This window comes from Hypanus sabinus, chromosome X1 (assembly GCF_030144855.1).
Source record: "Hypanus sabinus isolate sHypSab1 chromosome X1, sHypSab1.hap1, whole genome shotgun sequence".
Lineage (NCBI taxonomy): Eukaryota > Metazoa > Chordata > Chondrichthyes > Myliobatiformes > Dasyatidae > Hypanus > Hypanus sabinus.
In genome coordinates, this window is record NC_082738.1 from 30,563,132 (window position 1) to 30,576,947 (window position 13,816).

Below are 13,816 nucleotides of genomic sequence, written 5' to 3' on the forward strand. Positions count from 1 at the left end.
AGATCTGAGGGAGGGGCCTCAATCCTCGCAGGCTGGGTTGTCAGCTTCACAGCTGTTCCCATTTTTCCTCCCACTAGGTCGTTCCCCAGAAGGACATCCACGCCTTCCCCCGGCAACTCCGGCAGGACCCCCAGTTCCACTGGTCCCGACACCAACTCACAATCTGGAAGGACCCTGTGCAAGAGTACCGCTTTGGTCCATTTTCCTATGCCTCTCAGGGCTACCTCTCCAGTCGGAGGTCCGAACTCTAGCACTTTACGGCTAATCAATGATAGCTCAGCTTCACTGTCTCTCCAGATCCGTACTGGAATTTGTGGGCCTCCCTCCTCCAGGGACATGGTTCCTTCGGAACTAAACGTCTCACACCCCTCCTGTACTCCATCTACCAGGGGCCCTCTCGCCGATTTTCCTATCGACGCAATACATCCTATAGGGATAGCTGCTTTCCCTTTTTCTGGCTCCTTCCTCGGAGCGGGGCACTTAGATGCAATATGTCCCACCTTTCCACAATTAAAACAGGTCAAACCAGGAAATCTCCAGGTTTCTGGCCTGGTATCCTCACTTTTCCGGCTAGCTCCCGGCTGAGTTTCTACCTTAGCCGGTGGGCTTTCCCTACCGTTCCCAGGGTCTCTCGGGTAACTTTTTGTTGAGGAAAACTTTGTCTTGTGAGTTAGAACATATTCATCTGCGAACTTAGCAAATTCTGCGACGGACCTAGTCGGCCTCTCATTCAAATACATCCGGATCTCCTCCAGAACACAACTTTAAAATTCCTCAATCAACAGTAACTCTCTGAGACGCCCATAATCCTCGCCCACCCTTTCCGCTGTGCACCAATGGTCCAAGAACACCCCCTTCTCATGGGCTAGCTTGGTATACGTTTGATTCCACCCTTTCCTTAAATTTCTAAACTTTTGTCTATAGGCCTCAGGTACCAATTCATAAGCCTGGAGAATGGTCTCCTTCACTTCAGCATAATTCTCCGCTTCCCCCTCCTCCAGGGACAATGCTGCATATGCTCGTTGGGCCTTCCCCTTTAACACACTTTGTAACAACGCCACCCACTGCTCTTTTGGCCACTTCTGATTTACTGCCACCTTTTCAAAAAGCAAGAAATAACTATCGACATCTGTCTCCTCGAACGGGGGTACCAATCTCAACTCCCTACTAACATTAAACCGCTCCGCTCGGTCTAACTCTTGATCTCTTCGCTCGTTCCTTACCTTCTCCATCTCACAGTCATGTTTCCTCTGTTTCTCTTTCTCGACTGCTTCTAGCTCCTTTAGGTGAATTTCATGCTGTCTTTGCCTCTCCCTTTCTCTCTCAGCCCTTTCTTTCTCTCTCTCAGCCGCTTCCAGCTCTTTTAACTTAATTACATGTTCCAGCCTTAATTTCTTCACCTCTAACTGAACCGTCCCACTTGATGGTACCTTTTCAGGGATATCTTCCAATACCTCAGCTTCAAACACCTTCTTCTCAATGTAATACTGGGTTATGGCCCTTCGCACCTCCCGCTTTTTCATGGACGACCTCACTTCTGCGAGGTTCAACCCCTTCGCCAAATTTAACAAGTCTGATTTAGTGGCCGCTTCTAGCGCCCCCCCCCCCCCCAGTCGGGTTTTTCATAAATTCACCCACATCCATCTTTGCTGGTTTCCCGTCTGGCTACCCGCGTAACCAGATTCAAGTTTTGGACTACAAGCCCGATTCACTGGCCTCCCAATTTGGTGTCAAATCCCGGACGAGCCCCCAAGTTGTTACATATCCCGTAACTGGATAACTCACCAGCAAAGATAGAGAGGTCCGTTGGAGTCTGATGGCACTATTTTTGAACGGTTTTATTCATAAAGGGGGGCACAAAAGTAAGGTTAATACAAACATTCAGAACATATACATCGGCAAAACTCAATCTAAAGCGCGGGTATAGCAATAATCATCATTAAGAAATAATCTTGACTGTTGTCTAGGGGATAATATATTGTCCGTTGGAAATATAAAAGTCACTCAGAAGTCTGCAGGCTTCAGTCTTTTTGGGGAATCGCTGGGTTTCACGTGTTTCAGAGAGAGTGAGGAGAAACGACAAAACTTGCCCGGGTCTCTGACGAAGCAACTCCATTGAATCAGGGGAGCATTGTTTCCCTGTTATTAGTTCGAAGTCCTTCTCGGTATTATCAGCCACCCGCTCCCCAGGCAGAGAAGTTACGGAGCGCATGTGGCTTTTTTACTGGCTTCCAGCTATCACGGGAGCGTTGAGCGATCGAGTCCTTCTGGTGCGTCTCTCTGGGGTACCGCCTTCTGCAGTCCCCTTTTATCTTGACTTGCAGAGTTGTAGATGTCCATCAAAGTAGGGTGATGCAATCCCCACCCCCACATTGCCCGAGGGTGTCCATATCCATGGTAGCTGTCACGTAGCAGGGGGCCATGCCCTTAGCACAGGTGTCTCTAAGAGCAATGGCCAAAACCATTACATTGTCTCTCATTTGCCTGGGTCCGAGACCCGAATTAATAGTGCTCTTGTGATTCTCCGGAAGGAGGGGGCTGCTCCCGCCCCTTCGGCCCCTCAGAGCTGTGGTACATTCATAACAGACCTAAATCTGCTCCTATGTCTTATGGTCTTATGGACTTTGGGGTCCACATCTATAAATACCACAAAGTTATTGCACAAATTCATAGGGTTGTTAAGAAATCATATGGCGTACTGTATTCATTAGTCAGGGAATTGAGTTTAAGGATTCAGAGGTAATGTTGCAGCTCTATAACACTCTGGAACCTGAATTCAGCTTTATTTTGAGTATGCCATGGTTCTGAGTAGTAGTCATGCCATTTCTCTACAGTTAGACCTCAGCCAGAACAGTTATATACACATATTTAACACAAAATGCATAGAATAGAAACTAATGCATTCAGCTCCAAAGAGCGTACATTTCAAATTTAAATACGTGTTTAGTTCTGGTCACTTCATTATTGGAATGATATGGATCTTTGAGAGGGTGCAGAGGAGATTTAACAGGATCCCCCTGGATTAAAGAGCAGGTCTTATTATGACAGGTTGTGTGATCTAGGGATTTTCTCTTTGAAGCACAGAAGGATAAGAGGCAGACAACTGGCGGCTTTTTTACCAGGACAAAAATACCTAATATGGGGGGGGGGGGCTTAATTTTGAGGTGATCAGAGGAAAGTATAGGGGGATATGAGCAGTAGGTTTATTACGGAGAGTGGTAGTTGCCAGGGGTGATGGGAGAGGCAGATACATTGGGGACATTTAAGAGACTCTTGGGTACATGGATGATAGAAAATGGAGGTCAATGTGGCAGGGAAGGGTTAGATTGATCTTGGAGAAAGGTAAAGGGTCAGCACATCATGGCTGAAGGGCCTGTACTATTTTGTACAGTTCACAGTTCTATGTAATGGAGCAAGCAGAACTACATATAATGCTCCAAGTACCGTCCAGAATTTTATACAGCTGCAGTGTGACATCCCAACTCTCAATGCTTCAGCTGATAACGCAAGAGTAGCAGATTCCTCCTTCACCATCCTGTCCATCTGTGTCTCCACTTCCAGTAAGTGATGAAATTGCACCCTAAGGTCCCTCTGTACATCCACATGGCTGAGATCCCTGCCACTGAGTACAGGAGTTGGGATGTTGAAGTTGCATAAAGCATTGGTGAGGTCAGATTTGGAATATTTTGTGTAGTTCTGGTCACCTACCTACAGGAAAGGTAACAAAAAGATTGAAAGAGTGCAGAGATTTACAAGGATGCTGCCAGGACTAGAGGATGTGTTGCAAGGAAACATTGAATAGGTTAGGACCTATTCGGGAAAATGAGGGGAGATTTAATGGAGGTATACAAAATTATGAATGGTATAGATGGGGTGAATGCAAGAAAGCTTTTTCCCCTCAGTTTGGATAAGACTAGGTCATCGGTTACAGACAGACATACTTTATTGATCCCGAGGGAAATTGGGTTTCGTTACTGCCGCACCAACCAAGAATAGTGTAGAAATATAGCAATATAAAACCATAAATAATTAAATAATGTTAATCACGCCAAGTGGAAATAAGTCCAGGACCAGCCTATTGGCTCAGGGTGTCTGACACTCTGAGGGAGGAGTTGTAAAGTTTGATGGCACAGGCAGGAATGACCTCCTATGACACTCAGTGTTGCATTTCAGTGGAATGAGTCTCTGGCTGAATGTACTCCTGTGCCTAACCAGTACATTATGAGTGGATGGGAGACATTGTCCAAGATGGCATGCAACTTGGACAGCATCCTCTTTTCAGACACCACCGTCAGAGAGTCCAGTTCCACCCCACAACATCACTGGCCTTACGAATGAGTTTGTTGATTCTGTTGGTGTCTGCTACCCTCAGCCTGCTGCTCCAGCCCACAACAGCAAACATGATAGCACTGACCACCACAGACTCATAGAACATCCTCAGCATCATCCGGCAGATGTTAAAGGACCTCAGTCTCCTCAGGAAGTAGACACAGCTCTGACCCTTCTTGTAGACAGCCTCAGTGTTCTTTGACCAGTCCAGTTTATTGTCAATTCGTTTCCCCAGGTATTTGTAATCCTCCACCATGTCCACACTGACCCCTTGGATAGAAACAGGGGTCACCGGTGCCTTAACCCTCCTCAGGTCCACCACCAGCTCCTTAGTCTTTTTCACATTAAGCTGCAGATGATTCTGCTCACACCATGTGACAAAGTTTCCCACTGTAGCCCTGTACTCAGCCTCATCTCCCTTGCTGATGCATCCAACTATGGCAGAGTCATCAGAAAACTTGTGAAGATGGCAAGACTCTGTGCAGTAGTTGAAGTCCGAGGTGTAGAAGGTGAAGAGAAAGGGAGACAGGACAGTCCCCTGTGGAGCCCCAGTGCTGCTGACCACTCTGTCTGACACACAGTGTTGCAAGTGTACGTACTGTGGTCTGTCAGTCAGGTAATCAATAATCCATGACACCAGGGAAGCATCCACCTGCATCACCGTCAGCTTCTCACCCAGCAGAGCAGGGCGGATGGTGTTGAACGCACTGGAGAAGTCAAAAAACATGACCCTCACAGTGCTCGCCGGCTTGTTCAGGTGGGCATAGAAACGGTTTAGCAGGTTGACTATGGCATCCTCAACTCCTAGTCGGGGCTGATAGGCGAACTGGAGGGGGTCTAAGTGTGGCCTAACCATAGGCCGGAGCTGCTGTAGAACAAGTCTCTCCAGGGTCTTCATGATGTTAAGGGTGAAAAGTGAAAATTTAAGGGGAACCTTAGTGGGTGGTGCGAGTAGGGAACAGGCTGCCAGCAGAAGTGATCTCAATCAAATTGGTGCCCAAGAAGGACAGGGTGAGCTTTGTCAATGTTGATCACACAGTTGCACTCACATCTACTGTGATCAAGTGTTTTGAAACGTTGGTCGTGGCCAGAATCAACTCTTGCCTAAGCAAGGACCCACAGCAATTTGCTTACCACCACAACATGTTTACAGCAGATACAATCTCACTCTCCACTCGGCTTTGGACCACCTGGGCTATGACAATTCCTTTGCAGGTTGACTCAGTAATAAGGAAAGCAAATACAATGTTAACATTAATTCCCAGAGGGATATAATATAAAAGCAAGGATGTAAAGCTGATGCTTTATCAGGCATCGGCCAGACTACTCAGAGTATTGTGTGCAGTTTTGGGCACCTATTTAAGAAAGGATGTGCTAGTGTTGGAGATGGTCTGGGGAGGTTCATGAGAATTATCCTGCCAATTGCTGAACCTCTGGCCATGCTCATAAATTGGGACGGGAGAGGTTCCAGAGGACTGGAGGTTTGCAGATGTTGTTCCCTTATTCAAGAAAGGGAGTAGAGATAGCCCAGGAAATAATAGACCAGTGAGTCTTACTTCAGTGCTTGGTAAGTTGATGGAGAAGATCCTGAGAGGCAGGATTTATGAACATTTGGAGAGGCATAATATGATTAGGAATAGTCAGCATAGCTTTGTCAAAGGCAGGTCGCGCCTTATGAGCCTGATTGAATTTCTTGAGGATGTGACATTGATGAAGGTAGAGCAGTGGATGTAGTGTATATGGATTTCAGCAAGGCATTTCATAAGGCTTATTGAGAAAGTAAGGAGGCATGGGATCCAAGGGGACATCACTTTTTGGATCCAGAACTGGCTTGCCCACGGAAGGCAAAGAGTGGTTTTAGATGGGTCATATTCTGCATGGAGGTCGGTGACCTGTGGTGTGCCTCAGGGATCTGTTCTGGAACCCCTACTCTTTGTAATTTTTATAAATGACCTGAATGAGGAAGTGGAGGGATGGGTTAGTAAATTTGCTGATAACACAAAGGTTGAGGGTGTTGTGGATAGTGTGAAAAGGTGTCAGAGGTTATAGCGGGACATTGATAGGATGCAGAACTGGGCTGAGAAATAGAAGATAGAGTTCAACCTAGATAAGTGTGAGGTGGCTCATTTTTGTAGGTCAAAAATGACAACAGAATATAGACTCTTGACACTGTGGAGGATCAGAGGGATCTTGGTGTCAGAGTCCACAGGACACTCAAAGCTGCTGCGCAGGTTGACTCTGTGGTTAAGGTGGCTTATGGTGCATTGACCTTCATCAATCATGGGATTGAGTTTAAGAGCCAAGAGGTAATGTTGCAGCTATATCAGACCCTGGTTAGACCCCACTTGGAGTACTGTGCTCAGTTCTGGTCACCTCACTACAGGAAGGATGTGGTGACTATAGAAAGGGTGCAGAGGAGATTTACAAGGATGTTGCCTGGATTGGGGAGCATGCCTTATGACAACAGGTTGAGCGAACTCAGCCTTTTCTCCTTGGAGTGACGGAGGATGAGAGGTGACCTGATAGAGGTGTACAAGATAATGAGAGGCATTAATCCTGTGGATAGTCAGAGGCTTTTTCCCAGGGCTGAAATGGCTAGCATGAGGGCACAGTTTTAAGGTAATGGGGAGTAAGTACAGAGGTGATGTCAGGGGTACATTTTTTACTCAGAGAGTGGTGAGTGCGTGGAATGGGCTGCTGGCAACGGTGGTGGAGGCGGATATGATAGGGTCTTTTAAGAGACTCCTGGATAGGTACATGGAGCTTAGAAAAATAGAAGGCTACGTGTAACCCTAGGTAATTTCTAAGGTAAGGACATGTTTGGCACAGCTTTGTGGGCCGAAGGGCCTGTATTGTGCTGCAGATTTTCTACGTTCTAAAGCAGGGGTGTTAAACTCATTTTAGGTCACGGGCCGGATTGGGCAAAATGCAGCTTCATGCGGGCCAGATCAGTCGGGCGCGTGCGAACGCAGCTTTCATTGCCTCCGTTTTTTCAGCCTGTTCTCATGTGTCTCAGTCTCTGCTATAACTACAAAGTGTTTCACTTCACAAATTCTGTTGCTTATGAAGAAGACTGCTGAGCAAGCATTATTTTTATGATTGGTATTAACTTACAATCAAGGCTTCGTATCGCCGGGCCATTAATAATTAAAATAATAGATCTATCTAAAATGATCTCGCGGGCCGGATATAATTGTACGCCGGGCCGGATATGGCCCACGGGCCTGGAGTTTGACACCTATGTTCTAAAGCCTCTCTCGATGAGCCCTCCAGTTTGTCCTGTTGGTCAAAGTGAGCATAAAAGTCATTGAGTTCATCCTGGAGTGAAACCTTGTGGTCGTTTATGTTGCTTGGTTGAATTTGAGTTTGGCAATAGCCTGTCCTGGTCCAACCACAGCCAAGAAAACCCACCAACACCACTACCTCCTTAAGAGGCTACAGAAATTCAACATGTACCCATCAAACCTTACCAATTTTTATTGATGCACCATAGAAAGCATCCTGTCTGGATGGCTTCAGTGGTTTGGTATGACAACTGCTCTGCCGTGACCACAAGTAACTACCTCGGTAAAGCAGTCAACACAATCAAAGTCTCCATTCACCACCGGACATTCTCTCTTCTCCCCCTGCCATTGGGCAGAAGAATGTACCCCCAGGCTCAAAGATAGGTTCTATCTGCTGTTATCAGATTCTTGAACAGACATCTTGGCTTCATAATCTACCTCATTATGACCGTTATTGTCTACCTGCACTGCACTTTCTCTGTAACTGTGACACTTTATTCTACATTCTGTTATACCTTGTTCTACCTGACTATATACAATAGGTGCAGAAGTAGACCATTCGGCCCTTCGAGTCTGCACCGCCATTTTGAGATCATGGCTTATCATCTACTATCGATACCCGGTTCCTGCTTTATCCCCATATCCCTTGATTCCCCTATCCATAAGATACCTATCTAGCTCCTTCTTGAAAGCATCCAGAGAATTGGCCTCCACTGCCTTCCGAGGCAGTGCATTCCACACCCCCACAATTCTCTGAGAGAAGTTTTTCCTTAACTCTGTCCTAAATGACCTACCCCTTATTCTCAAACCATGTCCTCTGGTACTGGACTCTCCCAGCATCTGGAACATATTTCCTGCCTCTATCTTGTCCAATCCCTTAATAATCTTAAAAGTTGCAATCAGATCCCCTCTCAATCTCCATAATTCAAGCCCAGTCTCTCTAACCTCTCTGCGTAAGACAGTCCAGACATCTCAGAAATTAACCTTGTGAATCTACTCTGCACTTCCTCTACAGCCAGTTTGTCCTTCCTTAACACTGGAGACCAAAACTGTACACAATACTCCAGGTGTGGTCTCACCAGGGCTCTGTACAAATGCAAGAGGATTTCCTTGCTCTTGTACTCAATTCCCTTTGTAATAAAGGCCATTAGCCTTCTTCACTGCCTGCTGCACTTGCTCATTCACCTTCAGTGACTGATGAACAAGGACTCCTAGATCTCTTTGTATTTCTCCCTTACCTAACTCTACACCGTTCAGATAATAATCTGCCTTCCTGTTCTTACTCCCAAAGTGGATAACCTCACACTTATTCACATTAAACGTCATCTGCCAAGTATCTGCCCACTCACCCAGCCTATTCAAGTCACCCTGAATTCTCCTAACATCCTCATCACATGTCACACTGCCACCCAGCTTAGCATCATCAGCAAATTTGCTGATGTTATTCTCAATGCCTTCATCTACATCGTTGACATAAATTGTAAACAGCTGTGGTCCCAATACCGAGCCCTGTTCCACCCCACTAGTCACCACCTGCCATTCCGAGAAAAACCCATTCACCACTACCTTTTGCTTTCTATCTGCCAACCAGTTTTCTATCCATGTCAATGTCTTCCCCCCGATGCCCTGAGCTTTGATTTTACCCACCAATCTCCTATGTGGGACCTTATCAAATGCCTTCTGAAAATCGAGGTACACTACATCCACTGGATCTCCCCCGTCTAACTTCCTGGTTACATCCTCAAAAAACTCCCAACAGATTAGTCAAGCATGATTTACCCTTGGTAAATCCATGCTGGCTCGGCCCAATCCTATCACTGCTATCTAGATATGCCACTATTTCATCCTTAATAATGGATTCTAGCATCTTCCCCACCACCGATGTCAGGCGGACAGGTCGATAGTTCTCTGTTTTCTCCCTCCCTCCTTGGTCAGCTCTCATACAAGCTGTTCCAAGAATGCATCCCGTAGGCACTCTAAAAACTCCCTATCCTGTGGTCCAGCACCAACCTGATTCTCCCAGTTCACCTGCATGTTGAAATCCCCCAGAACTACTGCGACATTACCTTTGCCACATGCCAATGTTAACTCCCTATTCAACTTGCACCCAATATCCATGCTACTGTTTGGTGGACTGTAGACAACACCCATTTGGGTCTTTTTGCCCTTACTGTTCCTCAGTTCTATCCACACAGACTCTACTTCTCCTGACCCTATGTCCCCCCTTGCAAAGGACTGAATCTCATTCCTCACCAACAGGGCCTCCCCACCCCCTCTGCCCATATTTCTGTCCCTACAATAGCACGTATACCCTTGTACATTCATTTCCCAGGTCTGATCTCCCTGCAGCCATGTCTCCTTTATCCCAACAACATCATAGTTACCCATTCGCACCTGAGCTTCAAGCTCATCCGCCTTATTTCTGACACTTCGTGCATTCAGATATAGAATTTTTAGCCCATTTCTCCTCTCTGTTTGAATCGCTGCCTATTGTGCTTAACCCAGCTCCCCGAACTCCCATCAGGCTATACTCCCCTAGAATTTTGTTGTCCTTCCTAAATTTACTTATTCTTTCAACACATTTAACTTCATGTTCCGTCAGACCATCCCTCTGTACATGTGTCCTCCTTATTACTTGTTCCGCCTCACCTTTCTCTACTACACCTTTCTGGAAACGTGTAGTCCCCACCTGTCCTTTATTCTTCCTCTCGCTATCCTCTCTCACATTCTGGATCCCCGCCCCCTGCAAATTTAGTTTAAACCCCCCCCCCCAAGAAGCACTAGCAAACTTCCCTGCAAGAATGTTAGTACCGCTCCAGTTCAGGTGTAAACCGTCCCTTTGGAACAGATCCCACCTTCCCTGGAACAAAGCCCAATTATCTACAAACCTGAAGCCCTCCCCCCTGCACCATCCTCTCAGCCACGTATTAATCTTTATAATCTTTCTGTTCCTTGCCTCACTCGCACGTGGCACAGGTAGCAATCCTGAGATTGTTACCCTGGAGGTCCTGCTCTTCATCTTCGCACCGAACTCCCTGAACTCCCTACGCAGGACCCCCTCACTCATCCTACCCACGTCATTGGTCCCTACATAGACCACAACATCTGGATTCTTGCCCTCCCTCTTGAGAATAACCTGCACCCGATCTGAGATGTCTCGGACCCCGGCTCCAGGGAAGCAACATACCATCCGAGACTCCTGTTCTTCCTCACAAAATCTCCTATCCGCCCCCCTGACTATAGAATCCCCTATCAATACCGCTCTCTTCTCTTCCCTCCTTCCCTTCCTAGTCGTGGGTCCAACCTCAGTGCCAGAGACAGGACCTGTAGGTTTATTATCACTTATATTTGTTGTGAAATTTGTGGCAGCACAAGACATAAAAATTGCTATCACTTACAAATATAAATACATTTTTCAAAAGAGAAATAGTGTTTATGGGTTCAAGGACAGTTCAGAAATCTGATGGCAGAGGTGAAGAGGCTGTTTCTAAAATGCTTAGTGTGGGTCTTCAGGCTCCTGTTCCTCCTCCGATAGCAGTAATGAGAAGAGGGCAGGTCCAGGATGTTGAGACACACCTTGAAGATTCACCTCCTGAGGAGGTCTGTGATTTTGGGGAGGTTTGTGCCTGTGATGGAGCTGACTGAGTCTACAACCCTCTGCAGTCTCTTGTGATCCTCTGCACTGGAGACTCCACACCAGATGGTGATGCACCCAGTCAGAATGGTCTCGGCGTACATCTGGAGAAATTTGCCAGTCTTTGCTGTATGTTGTGCAAGTTATTGGTGGGATCGCACTGGGAGTACTGTGTACAGTTTTGATCACCTTGTTGTAGGAAAGATGCAGTTAAACTGGAAAGAGAGGAGATGCACAAGGAGGTTGTCAGGACTAGAGGATCTGAGCCATAGGGAGAGGTTGGCCAGGCTGGTAATGTAGTTTCCTTGGAACGTAGGAGAAAGAGGGGGCAACCTTGGTGAGGTGTTTAAAATTATGAGACGTGTAGATAAGGTGGACAGTAACATTCTTCTCCCCAGGGTAGGAGAGCACAAAACTAGGTTGAAGATGAGAGGGGGAAGGTTTAATATAGAGTGGTGAGTCTATGGAGGGAGCTGCCAGAGGCAGAGGTTGATCCAGGTACAATAGTGTCATTTCAGAAGCACTTGGAGAGGTACGCGGTGGGGAGGGGCTTGCAGGGTTATGGGCTGAACGCAGGAAATTGGGTCTAGCAGGGTCAGCATGAACTGTTTGGACCAAAGGACCTGTATCCATGCTGTACCGCTCTGTGTACAGGGTGGGTGGTGGAAGAGTGTATCTGTGCACATGACAATAGCTTGACTTTGAGCTTAATGACATTTCAGTAACCCACCTTTCTCCGTAAAGTCAGTCAGCAAGTAAACACTGTAGGGAAGGTTCTCATTGTACAGTGACTCATTCTGCCAGGGTGGCTGCTTGAATAAACTCTCCACGTCATCTGGCACACACCCATGAGAACCAAAATCTCACCTGGCTGCCAGTGAGATGGGCCCTCTCACTCAAGGTCAAAGTCAAAGTGGAGTTTATTGTCACACACAGAGGCAGCAGTAGCACATGCACATAGCATCAGATACAGAGGTGTGAAGTGATTCACTTTGGAAGATCGGATTTGAAGGCAGGATACAGGGGGTAGTGGCAGGATTCTTCACAGTGTGGAGGAACAGAGGGATCTTAAATTTGCCGTGCAAGTTGTTGATATGGTTGTTAATAAGCCACATTGTGTGTTGGCCTTCATTGGTCGGATTGAGTTCAAGAGCCCCAAGATAATATTGCAGCTCTATAAAACTTTGGTTAGATCACACTTGGAATATTGTTTTCAGTTCTGGTCACCTCATTATAGGAAGGACCTGGAAGTTTTGGAGAGGGTGCAGAGGAGACTTACTGGGGTGCTGGCTGGATTACAGAGCATGTCTTCTGAAGATAGGCTGAGTGAGCTAGGGCTTTCTCTCGAGAGTGAAGGAGGATGAGAGGTGGCTTGACAGAGGTGTACAAGGTGGTAAGCAGCATAGATTAGTGGAGAGCCAGAGAATTTTTTTTCCAAGGGCAGAAATGGCTAATACCAGAAGGCAAACTTTTAAGATGATTGGACAAAGGTATTGGGGGGGGGGGGGAAGGAGAAATGTTGGAGGTGGCTTTTTTACCCACAGAGAGCAATGTGTGTGTGAAACGCCCTGCTAGGGGTGGTGGTAGAGGTAGATACATTAGGGATATTTAAGAGATTCTTAAATAGGCACATGGATGAAAGATAGATGGAGGACTATGTAGGAAAGTAGGGTTAAATTGATCTTAGAGAAGGTTAAAAGGTTAGCACAGCATTGTGGGCTGAAGGGCCAGTAATGTGCTATAGGGTACTATGTTCTATAGAAACCAAATTGCACTGGAGCAACACCTCGTATTCTGTCTAGGTAGCCTCCAAGCTGATGGCATGAACATCCATTTCTCCTGGTAATTTTTCCCCTTCTCCCTCCCTCTTATATTTCCCACTCTGACTTCTTCCTCTCATCAGCATATCACATCCCACTGGTGCCCCTCTTTCTTCCCTTTCTCCTTTGCTCCCATCTCCTCTCCAATCAGCCTTCTCCCTTCCTTTCCAGTCCTGATGAAGGGTCTCAACCCAAAAATTAGACACAATATTTACAAAAAAGAACACAATTAGAACACAAATACACAAAGTCCATTGTAGTCCAGCTCGGAGTTAGTCCGTGTAATTCACATGCGTGACATTACCTCACTTGCCTGGGTGGAGTTAGTCCATGTACTCCACATCCACCACAGTACCTCTCCACTGACTACAGGTCAGGAGTGTGATGGAACACTCCCCACTTGCCCGGGTGGAGTTTGTCCATGCACTCCACATCCACCACATTACCTCTCCACCATCTACAGGTCAGGAGTGTGATGGAACACTCCCCACTTGCCCGGGTGGAGTTAGTCCATGTACTCCACATCCACCACAGTACCTCTCCACCATCTACAGGTCAGGAGTGTGATGGAACACTGTCCACTTGCCCGGGTGGAGTTAGTCCATGCACTCCACATCCACAACATTACCTCTCCACCATCTGCAGGTCAGGAGTGTGATGTTTCACTCCCCACTTGCCCGGGTGGAGTAAGTCCACGTACTCCACATCCACCACATTACCTCTCCATGGATACAAAAATCAGACCTGAG